At 49.8% G+C, this 20,132-nt stretch overlaps 1 protein-coding gene across 17 annotated transcripts in view; it reads left to right on the plus strand.

Annotated features, from left to right (window-relative positions):
* foxp1b (forkhead box P1b) overlaps positions 1-20,132 on the plus strand; it is a 121,028-nt gene that overhangs the window by 55,403 nt on the left and 45,493 nt on the right. The gene's annotated exons all lie outside the window — the stretch shown is intronic.

Consider the following 20,132-nt stretch of genomic DNA (forward strand, 5'->3'; position numbering starts at 1 on the left):
CCGTTTGGCGCCGATGCACAGGCTCCACGCCGCCGCCCCGCTGTCACAGCGCATCCGTCAGCATTCTGCACACAGAGGCGACGCGCTGCGGCGTCTGTAACATCACACGGACGCGCCGGTAATTCCACATCAGCGCTCGTCATCTCTCAGAGCAGGCGCGGCGACAACCGGGACGGCGGGCCGCGTTGACGGCGGGATTCGCGGCCCCCCCGTTGGAGGCACAATCGCTGGAGTCTTTTATCACGAGGGGGAAAAAAATGATTCATTTTCAAGTGTATTACGTGAATAGTAAGCAGCATGTGGAGTGATCACCACCACATCGGGGTCAGTCATATGTGTTAATGGTCGAGATGTACGAGGGGCGAACATGCGATGCCGTCATCTTTAGTCCGCCAAGATCCTCCTCCGTTAATCACACGCTCTCTGGGCGCCTGCTCCTCGCTCTCAGTGGTCCAGTGCTCCTCCGGCCGGCTCTTCTTCTCCTCCTTCCAGCTCAGAATGAGCCGGAGAGAGAATCGCCGTCACGCTGAATTCGTCCGTCGGCGCGGTGGTCACACTGAGCCACGGAGGAGATTTCAATAACTTCAGGCCACAGTTGAGTAAACAGCTGAAACTTAATCCCTGTTGACTTTTCCCTCCGTCATGTAGCCTGGAGCACATTCTGATTCGCTCCACGAGGACAACGGGGTTACAGCTTCTGATCAATCGACACAAGGGGGAGAGAGAGGGAGAGAGACAGAGGGGGAGAGGGAGGGAGAGAGAGGGGGAGAGAGAGGGAGAGAGAGAGAGCACGTGACACGAGGAGGGATGAAATGAAGCCTCCTCATGACTAAACAGCCGGTCGTGTTTGCTGGTCATCCAGAGGGAGCCGCTACGTCCCCGGCATTGAGAGGCGGCCTGGACGAGCAGCTCCTCTGCCCTTTGCCCTTTGCCCTCTGCTCTCTGCCGCGGAACCTAGCGAGCGCTATTTTTGCTCCGTGCCTTTTGAACAAATCCGCTGGTTAATTTCCAGGCCTGCGGTCCGGGGTGAAGTAGAAGCGAGGCGCGTTAATCTTTGCGGGTGATAAAGGGGGGACGGGTGGGGGACGGGTGGGGGACAGAGGACGAGATGTCTCACTCCCGGCTCCCCGGCACCGTGCTTTGATAGGCTACTTACCAGAAGTGGTGTTACTGGGAAAGGCGGGCAGGCAATCTTTTTATTTTCCCATTAGACTAACCCGGATTTTCACTCATGCACCATGAACCATGTTAATTGCCCCGGGGGGCATTACCATCTCCGCTCAATTACTCAATTACCAACTTTTATTTTACTTCTGTGGCATTTCACTGTCTGTCTTTAAAGTTCCTTTTATTTTGCAGCTCACACTAATATGCATCCAGCTGACACGCGGCTCTTTGTTCTCCCCAACATCCAAGATGCCTTAACTCCCCCGCCTCCCCCTCCTCCCCCGTTTAGGTGGTGGAGAAATCAATCTAGAAATCTTCCCCCGACTCGAAGCGCAAATGTGCGAGTCTCCCCTGAGTGAGCAGGGAACAACAAACCTGGCAGTGGCATATCATTTATTCTTATTAGGGAACATAACTATGAAAGACAGTCCTCATTAATAAAGATGGGGGATGAAATAATTGTAATGTGTTTGATCATCTTGATCCTGACAGGCGAATTCATCTTGTGGACTAGTCAGATTTGGGGGAAGTGGACCATAAGCTTGATTCAAGCATCTCTATTAGTAAGTCAAACATTGTTTGTTAGGAAGGGAGGATGAAGGTCTCTCCTCTTCTCTTCTCTCCTCTTCTCTTCTCCCGTGGAAGCGATGTTGAGGAAGTCAGAGTGACATCGGTTGTGTCGTAACCGGTTAGTTGCTTATGAACCGTTTTCGTGCTTCTTGAAGCTTACTTTTCTTCCCCGGCTGCTCGTGTATAATATATGAGTATCTCCCTTTTCTAGAAGCATGAATGCATCATGAATACAGTATCTTTTTTTCATCACATATGTGTTGTTTTGTCTCAGGATACCGAGTGTGTGTTTTTTTTGTTTGCCTCGCAGAAGTTGTGGTTTTATCGTTGTCCTCATGAGGAAGTGAAGATAAAACACAACAAAAGCAACAGCGTGCTGTTCGTGCATTAACCTGTTTTTAAATGCTTCTGCAACAGGAAGCTGCGTTGCCACGGCAAACACGCGGCGACAACACCGCTGCCACAGGGAGAGGACGGGGGGAGGGACGGGGGCAGGGACGGGGGGACGGGCTCTGCCGCCGCGCGTCCCAACACGCACTCCTCCCGCGATCCCTTTGTCGATTCCTGCGGAGCGTTTATAACCTATCACAGGGTTAATAATGCACTACATTCCTTCACTTGAAACTCAGTTCAACTGATACGACCGAGAATAAAATATTAATATCCTGTCTTTTAGAAGAGCCGTTTTAATCAAGCCAGGGGTATTTCTAAAACACCGGCCTGCCTCCTCCTCTCAGCGATGGATCCAGATCCACAGACCCAACAGCATCTCAACAGAGCACCAAACTAAACAGGGATGAATAATTGCTTTTCTTCTTATTGCAGCACATCCATAAAGTCCGGCTTTCTCCAACAAATGCCTTTTAAAATCTTTGTTACATATCGCCAGATGACGCCATTTTTTGTCTCTGCCCCCCCCCCCCCCCCCCCCCCCCCGCCGCGTGCTGGAGGTGTCCGCCGCGTCGCGTGTGCAGAGACGAGAGAGAGACACGCAGAGCGGAGGGCTCAGAAAGCGCTGAGCGGGCGCAGGTTTCCTGTTTGCATAATGCAGGGCTGACACGGTCCCTGGTGGAGGCTCCGAGGAGGGGCGGGCGCAGTGGGCGGGGGGGAGGGACCGTGGGACCGTGGCGAGCACTCGGACAGGTGCACCACTCACACACACACACACACACACACACACACGGCTAGTTCAGAGCCCGAAGGCCCGAAGGCACAAGGCCCGCTCCTTTACCTCGTCCAGCGCCACATCAGTCACATCTCAGCTAATCACACACACGTGGAGAGCTGACGCGCGTAGAAACCCTCCACCCGGGCGCCATCCGCCCCCCCCCATCCTCGCAGCCTCGCCCCGCGCGCTCCTCCGTCCCTCCTCGCTCTCGGGTGTCTCTGCGTGCGCTGTTTGTATCGTCACAAGAGGCCGAGCACCGGCTCCAACTTATTGGAAAATCTGGCGGCGAGGATAACATCAGTGTTATGACACTGCATATTGCCTTAAATTGCTTTATTGGTAAAATGATAGTGCTCGTCCAATTTGAATAATTTTATGGAATCCCTCACTGAACAGTTTAATTATGTTATCACACAACTGGCAACATCTGTCTTTATAGCAGAGCACATGACAGTTTTATTACAGGCTGAATTTCTTTGCTGGTTCTTGCAATTGATGTGTGATCTGATTAATAATCACACAGATGGAGGTGAAAATTGAACACTGCTAGTCGGCGAAAAAAGAGAAGGAAATCATTATTAAAGGTGAAAAAACACAAAAATAAATCCTGCGTTTCTTAAGAATATCACGGCGGTTTTCACTGCTGCTTAAGCTCCTCTTGAATCATAATGCTTTTCAAACACAGCTCGGTGTGTTTCCTCCTATTTTTAATCAGCAAAATGAATCTGTTTAGTCTTGGTACGAGTCCTTAAATCCCTTTGTCACCTCGCTTCTTCTTGCGAGGCTCTGGGAGGTAAACCGCCCGCCACCCCTCCTTTGTCTTGTGGAGGCCTTCCAAGGCGGCCGGCCATGAAGTCATCCGTTTTGTTGAGTCTACCGACCGGGCGAGGGAGGCGATCGCATGTGTGCCGAAGCCCTTGTTTTAAAATAGTTGACTGTTGCTGTGCTCCACGTCCTGTTTACACACCGTGCTGATGTGGGACGCACGGGGGGGGATCGCAGGACCCTCGCGGCTCAGTTTGCACCTCGATTCGGCCGGAAAGAGAGGACGCGGCGAGCGCGTTGACGTGCGCTGTGGTCCTGTGATTGTTGTCGGTTCCTCCCTGAAGAATAAACGTCTCTCCTGCAACATTGGTGATTATTCTGTATTCTATTGCTTGTTAAAAGTCGGCGCCTTCATTACGCCTCCGTTAGTACCTGCTGGTGTTTTTTACATTTTTGAGACTTTAGTTTCTAGCTTCATAGGACCTCGAGCGACAGCAGCGTCCTTTCTTTCTTTCAGTCTTTTTGTTTTCAGTCCATGCAGGTTACATGTGGAATAACCTGCCAACCACACAAAAACCACACAGAATGAAACAAGGCACAAAAACACCCTCAAGCACCAGGTCATCATCCTTCTCTCTGAAGATAGTTTTCCAATAGCTGCGCTGCTACGCCAATCACTCAACAGGTTCACCTGCTTTGAATTACACCGCTTCTGCTCGATTCTTTCATTATTACGCAATCCTGATTAATTGTAAAAGATCTGGAATATCGATCAAATCGCTATTTTTCACTCTAAACCACATTCTACCAAAAGCAGCTAAATCAACCTTTATCTTGTTAAGCGGCTATTTTGTCTCAAAATGAGCAGTCGCAGAGAGTTTAGACCCCATGAAGACGGTTCAGTTCAGTCCCCGTGCAGACGATCTATGCGTCCTTATCGGAGTCCAGGTCTGGTGGAAGGCGGAAGAGGTGTCGGTGAGCAAACCTCCCAGGGATGTAAACCATGCATGCGGGTGTCATCAGGGAGCGGCGCGGGGGGGCTCCCATTGTGTGGAGCCCGGACCCTCTTTCATGTGCTGAAGTGGGCAAAGTCTAAACCTTGAGCAGGTGTCCGAGGCAGCTGGCTGGAGGCAGACGGGGAAACACGTCGGCGTGGGTTCAGCATTAAGTGGCTTAGAGAGCGGCCTCGCTTAGCAGGAGGACTAATGCATCCCCGATGTTTTATTTAGAGCAGCGGCAACAACTGCCTCTGAACGCACCACAGCAAGACGCACACACACACACACACACACACACAGGCATTTTGCGCTGTTTAGCTGAACAACTTGTGTGTTTAGTGTTGTAAATAAGTAACCGCTTTAACCGGGCCTCAGGAGGCCGGGGTTGGGAAAGTACGCGCACCGACATGACCGGCTAATAGCCGTTGTCAAGACATGAATAAAGAAAAAGTCCCTTCACGCGATTGGAATGTTTACTCTCAGTTGAGTAATAATGCCGTTTTGTGGAGAAGCTATTCTTTAAAGATAGTCAATCTGACCCAATTTATTGGGGATTGACTTAAGGATGCATCGCTCCTCCTGGGAAAAGATGCGAGCGCACGGCCTATTCATTTTTAATGAGAGCACTACTTTGAAAAAAGAAAAAAAACTTCACAGAATTAATATGTATCAGTGAAGTCTTTCCTGTGCACAAAACTTCAGGGTAATTAATATTCATAGGCTGTGCTTGTTAACACCCCCCTATGCTGGTGCAATGTAGATCCAATTAACATAGAATGGACCCCAAGGATTTGGGCAGATAAGGGTTAAATGAGCTATTGAAATTGAAACCGGGGCCGTCTCACTCTTAAAACACTTATTTGTTTCAATAAGCCTTAATCCTTGTTGCAGATGAAGGCATCTTTTTCCTCATGCAAAGCATAAATGTGTGTGTGTGTCTTACGTTTAGGTCAGTGCACGTGCACAACGCGCACGTGCACATGTATACAGTTGTGCACAGAGGGGCATCACCTCCGCAGCCGGGCTAATGTGAAAGTCCTGTAGCGAGCCGGCATCTATAACTTATTCATAATCTCTTGACAATGTAACAGGCATCCGAGTTGGCTCTCGGCGTCAGCCTGCAGGCCCCGGCCCGGCTGGGGGACAGGGGGGCTGGGGGCGAAGGTGGGGGGCCGGGGGTGGGAGGGCCGGGACGGGTGATGTGAAGGTAGCAAAATGCCTGTTTCCCACCTGCTGCCTTTCGTTAGCACGCAGACGCACATATTGCTCCCCAGAGCCTCCTGAGCCCCCCTGAGCCCCCCTGAGCCCCCCCCCTCAGCTCAGAGAGGATTCTGGCTTCAAGAGTTTGAACAGGTGAGCTGACTGAGGAAACACAATCCTCTTTATTTTCCCTCACCTTTCAGCAAAGGATCCTGCCTTGATGAATTACTGATGTAGTTGTATATTATAGAAGTCAGCTGGGACAAAACATCGCTGGATGAAAAGTGTGATCGTTGTATATAATTAATTAAAATGTGCAGCTTTTACTGCTCATCGACACGTTGATGTAAATAAACCTCCGTCTGCCTCCTGAAAAACCCAGTCGGCTCCGATTGGTCCCAACGTTTTCAGATCTTCCACATCTGCGCCGTCGCTGTCCTCACGGCAGCCGGGACTCCTCGCCGTGTGTGTGTGTGTGTGTGTGTGTGTGTTCTCTCCCGGTGACAAATGGTTGTGACATCACCACCTCACCAAAGCCCCACTGGCTCGTTTGAGCACTCTGTCTGAATCCTGACTGTGCGGATTGAGCTATTTCATACTCAGTATTTATTAGCACCCACAGTGGACGAGCTTCAGCACCAAAGAAGCCATTACAGTTTCATGCTCTACAATAAAGTGCATTGGAAAAGATTGTTGCATTGATCAATGATTCATTCATATAATATAAGCCCACTATTGATTTTCTGCATATATTCCGATATGTTTGGAAAGGATGAACACTATGTATTTATGGCACACATTACCAACATTTCCTGACTTCAAATATCAAGAAATCCGTATGTTGTTTTATTTCCTCTTGGGCCTTTTGTACTCTATTTGGTCAATGGGCAACAGTACTAATAGAATTATTATTGATGTAGAGTTCAACCAGGCAGTGACATTTCTGTTATCATAACAGCTCTAGTGTAGAGTGTGTGTTCCCTTTCTGCGTTAGCAGGGAGTTGCAATATGACAAATGGCCGATGCCGGTGATCAAATGAGCCTTCATTGAAGTATATGTGCGCGGACAGGAACACCATGTCCACGTCTCAGAGTAAATTTGATTGTTTGACATGTATTCACCCATCAAAGCATGTACCTGTGATTAATAACAACCCCCCTGTGCGCTCAGCAGTGACATGGCCTCTATTTGAGAGAAAAATGGCACAGGTCGGCATTCACTGGCAAATAGCTGTATACCATTTAGAGAATGATGTGCCGTGATGGGACGTCGCGTCATAAATAACAGTGATGGCACCTCCGCATCCCGTGAATGGCGTGTGCCATAAATACTTAGGCCGGGCCGGAGACAATGGTTCATGTAAACCCTTTTCTCCTGCTAAAAAGAAGAGAAAAAGGAGCGATACGTATAATTTAAATGGCTAGTAAAAAACCAAATGTTTCCTTGTGCGCTGCTCCCTCGCTGTGGCCTCTGATGCGCTGTTGTTATTTGCTTGTTTACAATCTGACATGATGTAATGGGATGGCTGTGAAAGTACTAGCCAGTAAATGGCACAGAAAATAAGACCGTCCTTTATGTCCTCCTCCCGTCCCCCGTCCCCCGCCCCCTCCTTTTATTTCCCTTGTTTCCCCCCCTGCTAGCGGGGGAATATGTCTTGCATTGTACTGAAGGAACATGGGCCTTGAATATAACAGGTTTTTCTGCATTAGGTTCCTCCTGGAGGGGGGGGGGGCAGATATCATGTCCCTGCATGAAATGTGAATGTGAAATCTACCAGAAAGAAATATTTATTCATTTTTTGCTTGATTAGAGCTGGATGACATTCCTAAGGAGACGGCGAGTGGACAAAAGGCTGCTTCTGGGCAGATGTTAAAGAAAGACTTGTTTAGGGAGGAGGCCATTCTGTCCGGGGGGGTTTCTCTCTCTCTCTGTGTGTTTGGGGGTTTGAGGCATCGTAGAGGAAATTGAGTAAGTCCTACAGGAGGCAGATGGAGCGCACACAAGATGTATCACTCGTCTTGTTCGCAGACACACAAAACACGAGTAATGTCCTGCAGACGGACGCTCATGAAGCCGGGACATCGGTAACCATTCATCAACCAGTTTCGGTGGTCCGGGTGCTGCGCCGAGACACAGTCAACTGTTCTCGGCGTTTGCTGCCGCTGTGTCTGAATTTGTCTGTGATTTTTACCTTCATCGGACGAGGAAAAGACGGCCAGATGACCAGCAGGGGCTCTGAATCCATACAGATGGAACTCACGTCTCGTTTGCGTTCATCTACTGATAATGATCTACCTGCTCCAGTTCTAGCGCCTCTTATGTTTCGCAAATCCTTGCTATTACTTTCTATTCTTAAGCGCTGCAGTCAACAGGCGTCCCGTCTGCAGACGCTGTTCGTTATGCAAAATTTAGATGGCGTTATTCCTCCTTCTGACGAATCAAATCGAATCATCTGCTGCCGAAGATACATTTTGTCATCTTTCGCATATGAAGGTTACAGCTGCAAACGTGCATTAGTTCCATTTTTAAATGATTGCAATGAGCTGTTGATTCATGGCGTCTGTGGCAGTGCTTCCGTAGATCATAACACCTTATTGTTTACAACCCTTTCAAAAGCTTTAACTGCCACTTGGGAAACTTGATAGTGTGGAATACAACACAAAGCGTTTGGTCTGCACATCAGCACATTGCATGAGCGTAGTTTGCATACAGTATTGGCGGGGGCCAAAACTAGGATCATGGAGAACCTACAGGGCCCACGCCTGGATAATTGAGTTGTGTGGATGGGAAACTGCTTCTGCTCTGAGCAATTTAGTGTTTGCACCTGTCTTCGGTGAATATGCATCCTATCAGGATGAGAGAAACGTCCCCGCCGTCTACGCCCACCGACGCCGTCTACGTCAGGACGAGGAGATCTCTGCCAACAGGCTCATTTAGAAAAGAAGCGCCCAGACGAACATAGCGGGGTGATTGTATTTAGGCGTCGACAGGCGGCCGCAGAGACATTTCCAGCGGATCAGGGAAGTACTAAATTGAGAGTGTGATTAATTTTTCAATTTCTCTCCGCGGATATCTAATAATTGTGGCCATAGATCGCCACGGGCTCATATTAAACATTAACATACAGCAAGAGAGAAGTTTGAATCAGAAAGATGGTATTTTGGATTGAATGATGTAAAATATCTTTAGGGCAACGGGGAAAGAAGCAGGTTTATTCTTCAAATGTTTTCCACCACTCCTAATTACTGAGCTCTTATCTGCACACTCAACACGATATTTATTTTTCCTCCTCGCTAAATGCAAATTTCATCGCAACCTTTTAATAACACAACCTTTTAATAATATATATACATGCCAGTAATTATTTTAAAGCAATCATTAGAGATGTCAGTTGGACAACGGCGGGATTGTGTTTTTAATTTGAATGTTTTATTTTTTAATTCATGTTTTTTGATAATTACCGCGGGACACGGCTCCACGTCTCGGCTGGAGATTGTTATTAAAGCAGCAGCGGGGTCGCTGTCGGAGAGGCGCTTTGCCTTTAAGAAGCCTCCCTCTCTCACTTCCACATAACATCATCTTCATCTCAGATCGCTGTGGCACTGGGGAACTGCATTTGCTGATCAGATTTGGCTTGCTGGACGCCTCCCCTCCCCAGCTCCCTCTGACTGATTGAGTGGTCCTGCCTGTCACAGGACAAGATAAGCACATCAGTAAATACTCCACACCGGCCGTACCGGGGCCGTGCCCCCCGTTGTGTCCTCGTACCACAGGAAACACGTTTGGTCCGTTCTGTTTTTAATTCATCGCCGTCGCTGCTCTCAAGGAGGCAAATAAGAGCTCGTTAGCACGCAGCGGCTCTCTGCCCCCCCACGGGGGATTCTGGCTCCAGTTACAGTCACATTTTTCCTCTCAATTTGATGAGGTCTCTAGCCGGTATCGCGCCGTGCAAATCCCCCCCCCCCCCCCCCCCCTCAAAACAGCTGCGGCATCGAAGACGAATTGAATGAACGATTTGTATTTATCTCGATCTGAGAGTAATTTCGTGCTCTCTGTCTTTGCACTCAAGCTCAATGAAAACAATAAATGGCGTCCTTATCTTCAATCAAGATAGGCTTCAGAGGCTGCACGTTATTTGTGGTTTGATTTGGGGGGGAGGGCGGGGCGGGAAATGGACACCCGTCTCACATTACCTCTCGCCATACGGCGGGAGATGGAGGGAGGCCCGGGGAAGGTTTTTTAATCAGCCGGACGCTGTGCTTCTAATGTAAAAGTGTCAAAGATGTGCCTTCGCCCTCCATTGAGTGAAATCTGCTCCACTCTCGTGTTAAATTGAAAACGGGGCCGCTGGGATTTGGAGGTGAGGGGACGGGGACCCAGTGGTAGCAGCATCTTGGTCAATTATCGCAATCGCCGGTGCTCCGTCCTCCTGCTGAGGCCTCCTCGCCGCCGCCTGGCTGAACAAGACCCGACAAAACAAGCTGCTTCCAATATGAACACATTGTTCTGAAGCGGCTCGTCCTCCAGTCAAAGGGAGACTTCAGCCACAAAATGACCGACCCGTACACCAACTGCTCCCCCCGTGTTGCCCTGAGATCCCCACGCCAACACAGTTGGGGGAGAAACTAGAAAGGTTCCTGCGTCTGGAGCGACCGCGGCTGCGTGGCACAGGCGCCCGCGTCCAAACACCAACGGGCTTCGCAAGACTCACTTCATTCAAACTCCGTAATAAGCAGCCAGAAGAAGATCGGCTCCAAGTCATCGTCGGTTACACTTTGTAGAATGATGCCAAAAACAACGACGACACCGGTGGTTCCGTTAGCTATTAGCAGTTAGCGTAACACACCATCCAACCCAACACAAGTGAGCCTCACCGAGATCAGCCGTGGTCACTCACTCACGCATCACAATGCTACGTTAGCATTAGCAACGCTATCAGAACATCTGTTTTCATACTTTCACGTTGCCTCCGCTGTGGTTTTTATTATTCTCACTTGTTCCCGTGTGCTTTGAGTCCTCGGCTCGCTTTATGCAGTGGTGAATGCAGACGTGCGGCGCTGTGCGCTCTCTGCACATCTGCATGCCGGCCTGCAGGCGCATTGAGCTGAGCGCCACAGCGGCGTGTCCTGCAGAGGAAGGGGTCCAAGCAGCTCCCCCCTTCTCCTGCCGACTCGCCACAAAGTGTGGTTCAAAAAAAGTCTATTAACAGGCGCATACTTTGTGTTCAGGCTATTTCAGCCACCTGAGCGGGAGCCAGGATGCCGCCACTTGCAACCATATTTTAACCAGATGTTTAAGAGGGGAAATCAGATGATTGTCTTCACGGGTGGATGTTTACAAAGTGTTAATTTGATATTCTGCAGGCCGACTAACCGAGCCTGCTTCTACGTGTCGAACATGAGCGACGCCTCCCGCTCTGAGCGGCGTGCGGGACAGACGGGCCTCTTTGACTGACAGTCGGCAGAGATTTGTAGCCACTGGGCAACAGCGCCGCCGCAAGCTCCTCTCGCCAAGCTCCCATATCACAGCCAGGCACGATGTCATCACTATTCATATTCCACAAGATCAAGCCGTAAATTCTAATGTGATCCTGCATGTTTAATGTATTTATCTGCTACCTGATTGGGCGAGTCAGGATAGAAACGCACCGTATGTAGGCTGACATCTAATGGAATCCGCTCCTTTTGCTTCAGGGGGAGTTTGTTTTTGGAGCATATTAGCTTTGGCGGCATTGTAGTCTGTCGACGATTTCTCTCAGGAATCGATGTTTAATTTGAATAATCAACCCCCCCCGCCCCCTCGCCCCAAAAATGAAAGGAAGCGGGTTCTTTTGGTTTGCGGGGACGTCCGTGTCCCAGATGAACAAAGAAGTAAATGAGGGGGAAGAAAAACAGGTAATTATGCCGAACCAGTAAATGAATGACCCACTGACCCTCAGTCCTAATTGATTTTGTGCGGCAAACCGCTTCCTCACCCATTTTCATGCGTTTTTCAACTGTCTTTTTGCCTCTTTTTTTTCCCATGTAATTAATTGGTTCATGCGAATAAAGAATCAAATAGAAACGGAGGGGACATCTGCGCCCCTTCCATGTACCAGCAGGGTAATTCCAGCTGTAAGCCTGCGCGCTGTGGTCTGATGTCATATCCTGCAGGAGTCATCAAACCCACAATGCTATTCAGCTTAAGTTCATAGGAAAGCGTCACGCGTACCAGGGCCTCGCCGTTTGCTGGAGGAGTTTGTAGTTGCACAAATGATGCATATGTGGGGGAAAAAAGTCTGCAGCTGATGTTTGTGTTTCAGAAACAGCGTTCAGATCAGAGAGCGGACGCCGGGTCGGACCGTCGACTGCACATGTGTGGCGGTCAGTGTGGCGGCGCGGACTACTTCCGCCGCTTTGCATGTAAATCCTTTTAGCGGCTCACCTCCCTGTGAACCCACTGAGCGCCGTCGAGGTGCTGGCTTAAAGACAGAGGTGTGTTTTTATGACTAGGAGACGCACGTCCTCTCCAAGGCCCCCGAGCACTGCGTCCCCCTCCCCTTTAATCACTGTATCCACCACTCTCATAAACTCCATGAGGTGTGTACGAGTGTGTGCGTGCGCAAGTGTGTTTGCTTGTGTGTGTGTGTGTGGCGTCTACGCGTCCGTGAGCTTGTGCCCTTCGTTGTTTCCCCCATTTTTAAACTTAATCAGCAGAAAATAAAAGCCGTTGTAAGCCGGCTCGTATTAAAGGGGTGATTATTGGTAATAAATACTTTTTATACATACTTATTACAGAGGCAGTTTTCTTCTTGCGCTTAATGAGAGTAATTTGATTTGCTTGAGAGATTACAGCTTCACAGAATTAATGCGGCAATCCCCATTCCAAGATAGAGTGAGATCTAAGATTCTTCACAGGTCGTGTGCTGCTAGATGCACCCCTCTCACATAGCAGCTAATGGAGTTGAACAGCAGTCTGTCATCCCCCCCCCCCCCCGCCCCAGCAGCTCTATGGCCCACATGCCCTTGGTTCCTGCAGAGCTTGTTGTTTGGGCCACTTCCGCCGCCTGCATTTTACTTGTACCTCTTATTCACAGCCACTGCTGCTAAGTGCCTCTCTGGAGAAGCAGAAGAGATAAACAGGAGTTGGGGGGGCGGGGGGGGGGGGGGGGGGGGGGTTTATTCGCTGCATAGAATGTTCAGTCATCAATAAGAATTCAACATCTGGACAAATTATTCACACAATTGCACTAATTCAAATTGTGTTTAAAGTCTCACCAGGGCCTGTTTTTTCTTCTTTCCCCGTCTAGTTCCACGTTTTGACGTGGTCTTAATATTCCACACATGTTTGTGCAGGCGCGCAACTTAATTTGAGTTGTGATCATCTTCTCCCGCGACATTTATCGAAGCCCGCCGGTCTCGGCGGCCTGAAGCGGACGGCGGCTCAGGCAGATTGAGGGCAGCCAATCCCGCCTGCGCGCTGCACTCCGCATGTCAATGAAGCTCCAGGGGGTTTGGAAAAGTGCTTCCGCCCAAAGGACTTATTCCCCGAGTTGTTAGTCCATAAACACGCGGGATTGTGAACCGGGGATTTGGCTACAAGTACTTGTGATGTAATTAGATCAAATCTTCAGTGAGACTGTCGATAGCGGCGCTGTTGTGTCGTTTCCCCCCTCTTCCTTTAACCGCTCCACACTGACTTGTCAACACCTTTATTGCAGACCAGCAGAAATATCAGCAACAGGTGCTTGTTTTTTACAAAGCTTAATGTAAATTTGCTGCAGCTTTAAGGGGCATTAACATGTTGCCCATAAGAATGCACACACAGCGCCACCGTGATCCCTCAAAACAAGCTTCACTAATAGAGTCTCACAGGCTGCGCTAAATATACTCACATGTCTCTATTGACGGTGAAGAGAAGGATGCATGTGAACGGCCTCTGTGGTCATTGGTTATTGTTAAAGCGTTTTGTGCACCGGCCCAACTCCCCCTAGAGCCTAAGCGCTGAGGGTCTAGGGTCTAGGCTTTAGGGTCTAGGGTCTAGGGGGCAGATTGGGCCTTGGCCTCAAGTGCACAAGCTTAATGACTTGGGGCGGAGGAGCAGGAGTCCATTGATCAGTGGTACCAGAACCCTTTGCTTTCCCAGACGCCTTCCAAATCTTCCTACTGTGTCAATAAGGATTTTTTTAAAAATCCTTGATTCTAAAAAATAGTTTGAACCACCAAAAGAAATAACAGATGATGTCTGCGAGACTCTAATACATTAGAGTCCAGTGTGACGGGTAATATGTCTGACCCTGCTGAAGATTACTCCTCTTTATGGCCGCAGCTGATCACATTTTTCTATTTTTTCCTTCCCATTCTCTTCCCTTCCTTTATTCCTGGCAGCCTGGGATCATATTACCCATCTTGGAATGACTTCAACAGAGACACTGCTATTCCCAGGGAGCTGTCTCTCCCCGCTGCAACTCAATCCACAGCCAATTGGACTGGCCCTGTGATTTATAGAAAACCGTCATTCAGAGGAACCCAGACACACACACACACACACACACACACACACACACACACACACAGACTGGGCAGCCTGTGCTGGTGGGTCTCAGATCAGGACAGTTTAAGGCAGGGAGCATCGCTGGGAGACACAACACAAACCACACATCCTTCCCATAGAGGCGAAGCGCTGTTTGCTTTTTGCAAAGCACGTAAAGCAGAAAAAGATCTCTCTCCATTTCTCTTCCAGTGTCTCGATGGAACGCGATACTCTGAGGAGAAACTCGCCCGCTGTTTGGGGGCGGATGTCATTTCTAATCCGTCTCCAAGGGAGCGGTCCCGATCGGCTGGGGGGCAGCGTCACGCTTGTCGTGTGCTGCACTGATTAGCGGGATTATTCATCTCGATGAGTTACTTTAGCATCCACACACTGAGTTAATCAACGCGCCCCGTGGCGCCGAGGCCGGGGAGTGGTCAGCTGACAATGCGCCCCCTTCACCTCACCCCCCCATTCCTCTGGCACTCATACGGCAGCGTTCATCTATATTCACCACGACCAAATTGTGAGATTTCGGCGGGTTTACCGGCCGTCCCGGGTGTGCCGATGGTGTTGAGTCCTCTCGTCTCTGAGACCAGAGCGGATCCAGCTTCCCATTCCAAACAATATCATCTGCGCACGATAAAATCCGCTCGCAGTATTCTAGGTCTCACGCTGGGTCTTTGGAAGCTCCCGTTTTCCCAAGCACAACACCCCCCCTCGCTGCAAAGTGATGCAACGCTTCCAGCACAGAGGCAATCGGCGGAGGAGGAGGGGGGCGGGGGGGCTCTGCTCTCCTGCTCCCACTTTATCAACCTGACGGATGTGATCGCTGTATTCAGCGGTGGGCATCCTGAGGCTCGGAGCAGAGGTCAGGGAGGGGCGGCCGGCTCAGATCCTCCACGTCCGTTCATTTATTTATTTCCCCCTCATTTTATCGGCCCCTCAATCCCATGCGTTTCTTTTCTCTCTCTCTCCATCTGCCTCTAAATGACAGCGGAGCACCGGCGGTTTCTGCTTTGTCTGCGTGTGACCCGCCTCCTTTCAGTGGAGCCGTTCTCAGGCAGCGCTGAAGTGGAAGCGGGCGGCGGCGGCGGCGACACGCGGCTGTGCGCTGATGGACTTTCCACTGGAGTGGATTAAATCAGCATCAGACTAGTGGAGCTGATTACCCCGATATGAAATGCAGTATCTTAATGGTACATATTTTCATGAGGCAGCCCAGTTGCCTTTCATTTTGCTGCTAATATGTCTATTCTTATGAGTCATTTACTTCTTTAATTACCTTTAGCAGCAGATGCACAATGGTGTATTAATGTGAATGATTTTTACTGCCACTTTATCACACTGAGCCCGTGAAGTTGAAAGGCGTAATTGAGGCGGAAGAGAGACTCATGAGAGGAACAATATTTAGCTGACAGCTCCTCTTGTACTCGGGGAGGCTGTTTATGAGTTTACACACACTGAAGCTGTAACAAACACACTATTCCTTTTAATGGTGGCGGGGGGGACGGAAACGCTTCTCACTCAGCTCTGCTGGGTTATTTAATCATCCCGGCACAATCCGACAACACGTTGCGTGTCTGTGTGTGTGCATTTGGTTGTGTGTGTGTGTGTGTGTGTGTGCTTCTCTTTGTAATCCCTCATTTTGCAGCATGTGCGACTCTGCCGATCCATGTTGTTAGCGTGCCGCTAACACGCTGGCGAGGCGTCTTGTCTGCAGCCCGCGTTTCTCTGATGAGCGCTGAATGGAGGCCTTCTTTAGCCATCTGCTAAGCTGCTGGCTAGGCAATGGGGGGGGGGGGGGCAAACAAACAACGAGCACACAGCAATCGGTAGCTGTCAGGACGGCATAGCTGAGCTGACCCCGGCGGGTTCGGGGGCCGGCCGGGACCCGGGAGCCCTCTGTACTAGGCTCCAAGCGGACGGGCCGCCTGCCCGAGGCGCTGCTCACCCCCCCTCACCCCCCCTCACCCCCTCTGCACCTCCTCCCATATGCTGCATTCTGTCCTCTTTACTCTTCACACCCTGTCTGCGTCTTCCTGTGACCCCCCCTCTTCTCTCCCTCCATCATTCTTCTGTCTCCGCTCGCGGTTAATAACTTTGCTTTGGTCTTGTTTTTCTTACAGGCATTACCTGTTATGGGGAGAGAGGGAGGTGGAGGGGGTCCATGGGGGGAGTGTGTTGGACAAACAAAACAGGCTTTTTATTAAAGTCAGATTTGTTCTCATGTAAGTGCACGCACTGCCTTATTGTTTAAACGTGGATATTTCAAATGTTTAGTGTTGTCATAAATATTAATAGATTAGTTGAAAAGTGCAGCGAAGGAAAGGGAATCTAATGGTTGGGAGGGGTATGAACATTGATTTATTTATGTATTCTACATGAATCTAAACACAGAATGGAGAGTGTTGTTGGAAGGGCCCTGTAGTGCGCCGGGTCTGTGCATCGGGGGCCTGTTTTCCATGTGGAGTGGCTTTTTGGAAATGGCATTAATTACATACTCACTGGGACTTTCCCTCCTTTGCATTGCAGATAAACGTGTTTTGCTGTGGAGAGAGAAGAGGGGGGGGGGCAAGAAGGCAATTAATATAAATACAAATGATCCCGACCGCTCACGTGCTTAAAAAATCTCCCCCCGCTGCAATAAATAGAAAAAACTGTGAATTTCATTACTGTGTGTTTGCAGTGTGAAAACCCGTTGATGTAAATGTGTGGAACGTTTCCATCAGCCCACGTTGTGGATGAAACGGCATTAGCGTAGCGCGCTAGCAGCGTGTGTCCAAGGAGCAGCGGCCCCGTGGTTCGCTTCCCCTCCGAGGAGCCGAGGGGCCGTTTCTTTGAAAAGGGGAAGCAGCACGAGTGATAAATGTCAGGTGAGCTGAGACGTGCGATCAGTCGCAAAGTCCAGCAGATAACCTTGACATTTAGGCCCCCAACACCCCCCCGACCAGAGGGCCCGGCGTCTTCAGAGCCGGACTACATTAAGAGCTCACCTATTACTCGTGTTGTTGCTCTCTGATGTCCCCCCCACACACACACACACACACACACACACACACACACACACACACACACACACACAGGCACATCTCGTCTCCCTTTCTCCGAGTGGCCGCAGGGATCCGGTTACACCTGCCTGCACATCTTCTAGCAATTAGGAGCAATCTGCTCAAAACCGTTCCACGCTCGTCCCCCGGCCGTGGGGGGGGTGAGCTGGGCGTTTCCAGAGCTAAAGAGGTATCTGTGCTCCCCACCTGAGGAGCCGTTCCCTCCCCCCACATTCAGCGGCATCGTCCCCGTTTGCTGTCGGATCCCTCTCCTCCTTCGTACGCGCTTCGACTTCGGCACCGCGGGTCAGCAGTCGCATGCAACGAGATTAAAGGGAGACGCGTCTGAGATCCGTTTTACGTCGTTGTGTCTTTGAAAAACAAGGTGCAGTGGGGGGATTCGGGCAGAGAGCAGACTCGACTGTGTGGCAATGCTCTGAGCCGGGATTTGTCAGACACCCAGAGCCGGCTTTAGCAGCAGGAAACCCCAAAGCCTGTAAATAATCCGCATGTGCAGCCTGCACATAAAGACATCCAGTACTTAGCGGTTCCCTTATCGCAGCGTGATGGCCGAGGGACACGCCAGAGACGCTCCTGCCCCTATTTGCTAATATGCAAGTAGATGCAGATAAATCAAATGCAATAAAACGCCTGTTGTTTATTGAGGAAGTTGCGGTAACTCTTGTAAAAGGCTGTGAACTATGAACACATTTCAGAGGGTGGACGCAAAATTGCACCGGCTTTGTTGCTGATAAAAAAAAAGAAAAAAGAAAAGAAAACTTTTGTCTTTTGCTGGAGGATGTTTTCTAATCAGAAGCACCTGCAGGCTTCAGTGTGTGTGTGTGTGTGTGTGTGTGTGTGTGTGTGTGTGTGTGTGTGTGTGTGTGTGTGCACACACATGCAATGTTCTGACACTCGCACCTTTCTGAGTAGGACATGAAAGAGGGTGCATTCCAGAGGAGGAGCGGGTGCTGAGTAAACATTGCAGTGACAGTTCACAACGGTCATTCTGGCCCCCGTTGGGCCTCAGAGGCACCACAGGCCTGTTTGAGAGAAAATACAAACATGACTGCAGCATTCCTCCGGTTCTCAGCCGGCACGCTGCTTTTGTCACCTATTTTCTGCACCAGCAACACCTTCTACTCATCTGGTGTCTTTCAAAAAGTTCACACGGTAACTCCACACAGTAACGTTATTAAAACGGCATTTCCAGGCGTTAGCCGCCCGGCAGCGGTCTGATTTTAGCTAATTCAAATCGTTCCGTTGCTCCGGTTATAAAAAGGTAGTTTGGATTGAACAGTTACACAAACTGACCGATGGAGGCGACTGACGCCTCCTGCTCGGGGGAAATACTGCTGGTGACTTTCAAGACCCTCGACTCCTTTCACAGCTTTCCTTTGTCTGAATTAAAGGTTAACAGTAACAATATATATATATATATATATATATATATATATATACATATATATGTACGTTTCTTTGCGTTTCTGTAAACGTACAGTAGAAAATAGACTATGGAAAAGAACCTCATGAAAGCTCACTGTAAATAAGACCATTGTTTTAATGTCCTGCAGGCTCACGATTGGCTCTCTGGTTGGAGTGAAGGGGACAGTGAACAGACTTCCCAGAAACGCATCTCTTCATCCATTACTGTCTGAATTTCATATCCTGTTGACTCAACTCTCTTTGTTCCAACACCCTCGGTTATAAAGCAACACACACACACACACACACACACACACACACACACACACTTCCCTGCATGTGTCATCAGTTACAGGGGAAAAGAAAACAGATCGCCTTGTTTGTTCTTGTGCGTTTCCACGCCTTTGGGCGTTTGTTTTACCGTTTTTTGTTCTCTTGACCTCTTTTATGAATTGTCAGTGTTTTATCGTCTTAGTCAGTCTCTCTTTCTCACCTCACGATGCTGCGTTCGCTGACTACGCTGAAACTAGAGTTCTACTCGTACTTACTGTCAGCGTGCGGCCGCTACGGTTTGTGAGTTTGTGCGTCATTGTGTCAAAATGTGGTGCCGTGGACGCCTTCCGTACCGGGAACTCCCACAGAGGGACGTGCTGCTAGTGTGGCCCGCCGGTCCCTCTGCAACCTGCTTTGGATGAGAGCGGGAAGAGCTCATCATACTTGTTGTAGTCGTATTAGTAATGATGAAGGAAGCGAGAGATGAATCTCACAGATGTAAATATCACCATTCTGTGGGAGTGAATCTCGCTCACACAGTTCTTGGTTCACTCTGCGGGGGGGGGGGGGGGGGGGGGGCAGATACTGGTCTGTGTGAAGCTGGCAGACGGACACAGAAGAGTCGGGGAAACGCCGCCGTGTGGCCTCCGTGTATCTCCAGCTCATATTTCTGCCATGATGTCATCCGACAGCCGTGCTTTTTTAGGGGGGGAGGGTCAACGCACCCAGAGATCATCATACAGCTGTTTGCCCCCCCGTCTGCAGCCTTAAAGTATTGTCCGACTTTAGAGGCAGTAAGACGGACTTATCTCCATCTTTTCATCCGTCCGCCGCGCGCGTTTCCCCGCAGACATCTTCACACGCTGGTTCTCAGGGTTCCCTTCCCCTGTTCACACGCCGCTCTAACTCCTCTCTCCCTGTAACGGACGGACCCCTGAAGCAACGTGCCGGGGGAAACCCTCCATTTGTGCCCCGGCTGTTTGTTTGATTGCGGCAGCGACGGTCTG

Source organism: Gasterosteus aculeatus, chromosome 17 (assembly GCF_964276395.1).
Source record: "Gasterosteus aculeatus chromosome 17, fGasAcu3.hap1.1, whole genome shotgun sequence".
NCBI classification, from domain to species: domain Eukaryota; kingdom Metazoa; phylum Chordata; class Actinopteri; order Perciformes; family Gasterosteidae; genus Gasterosteus; species Gasterosteus aculeatus.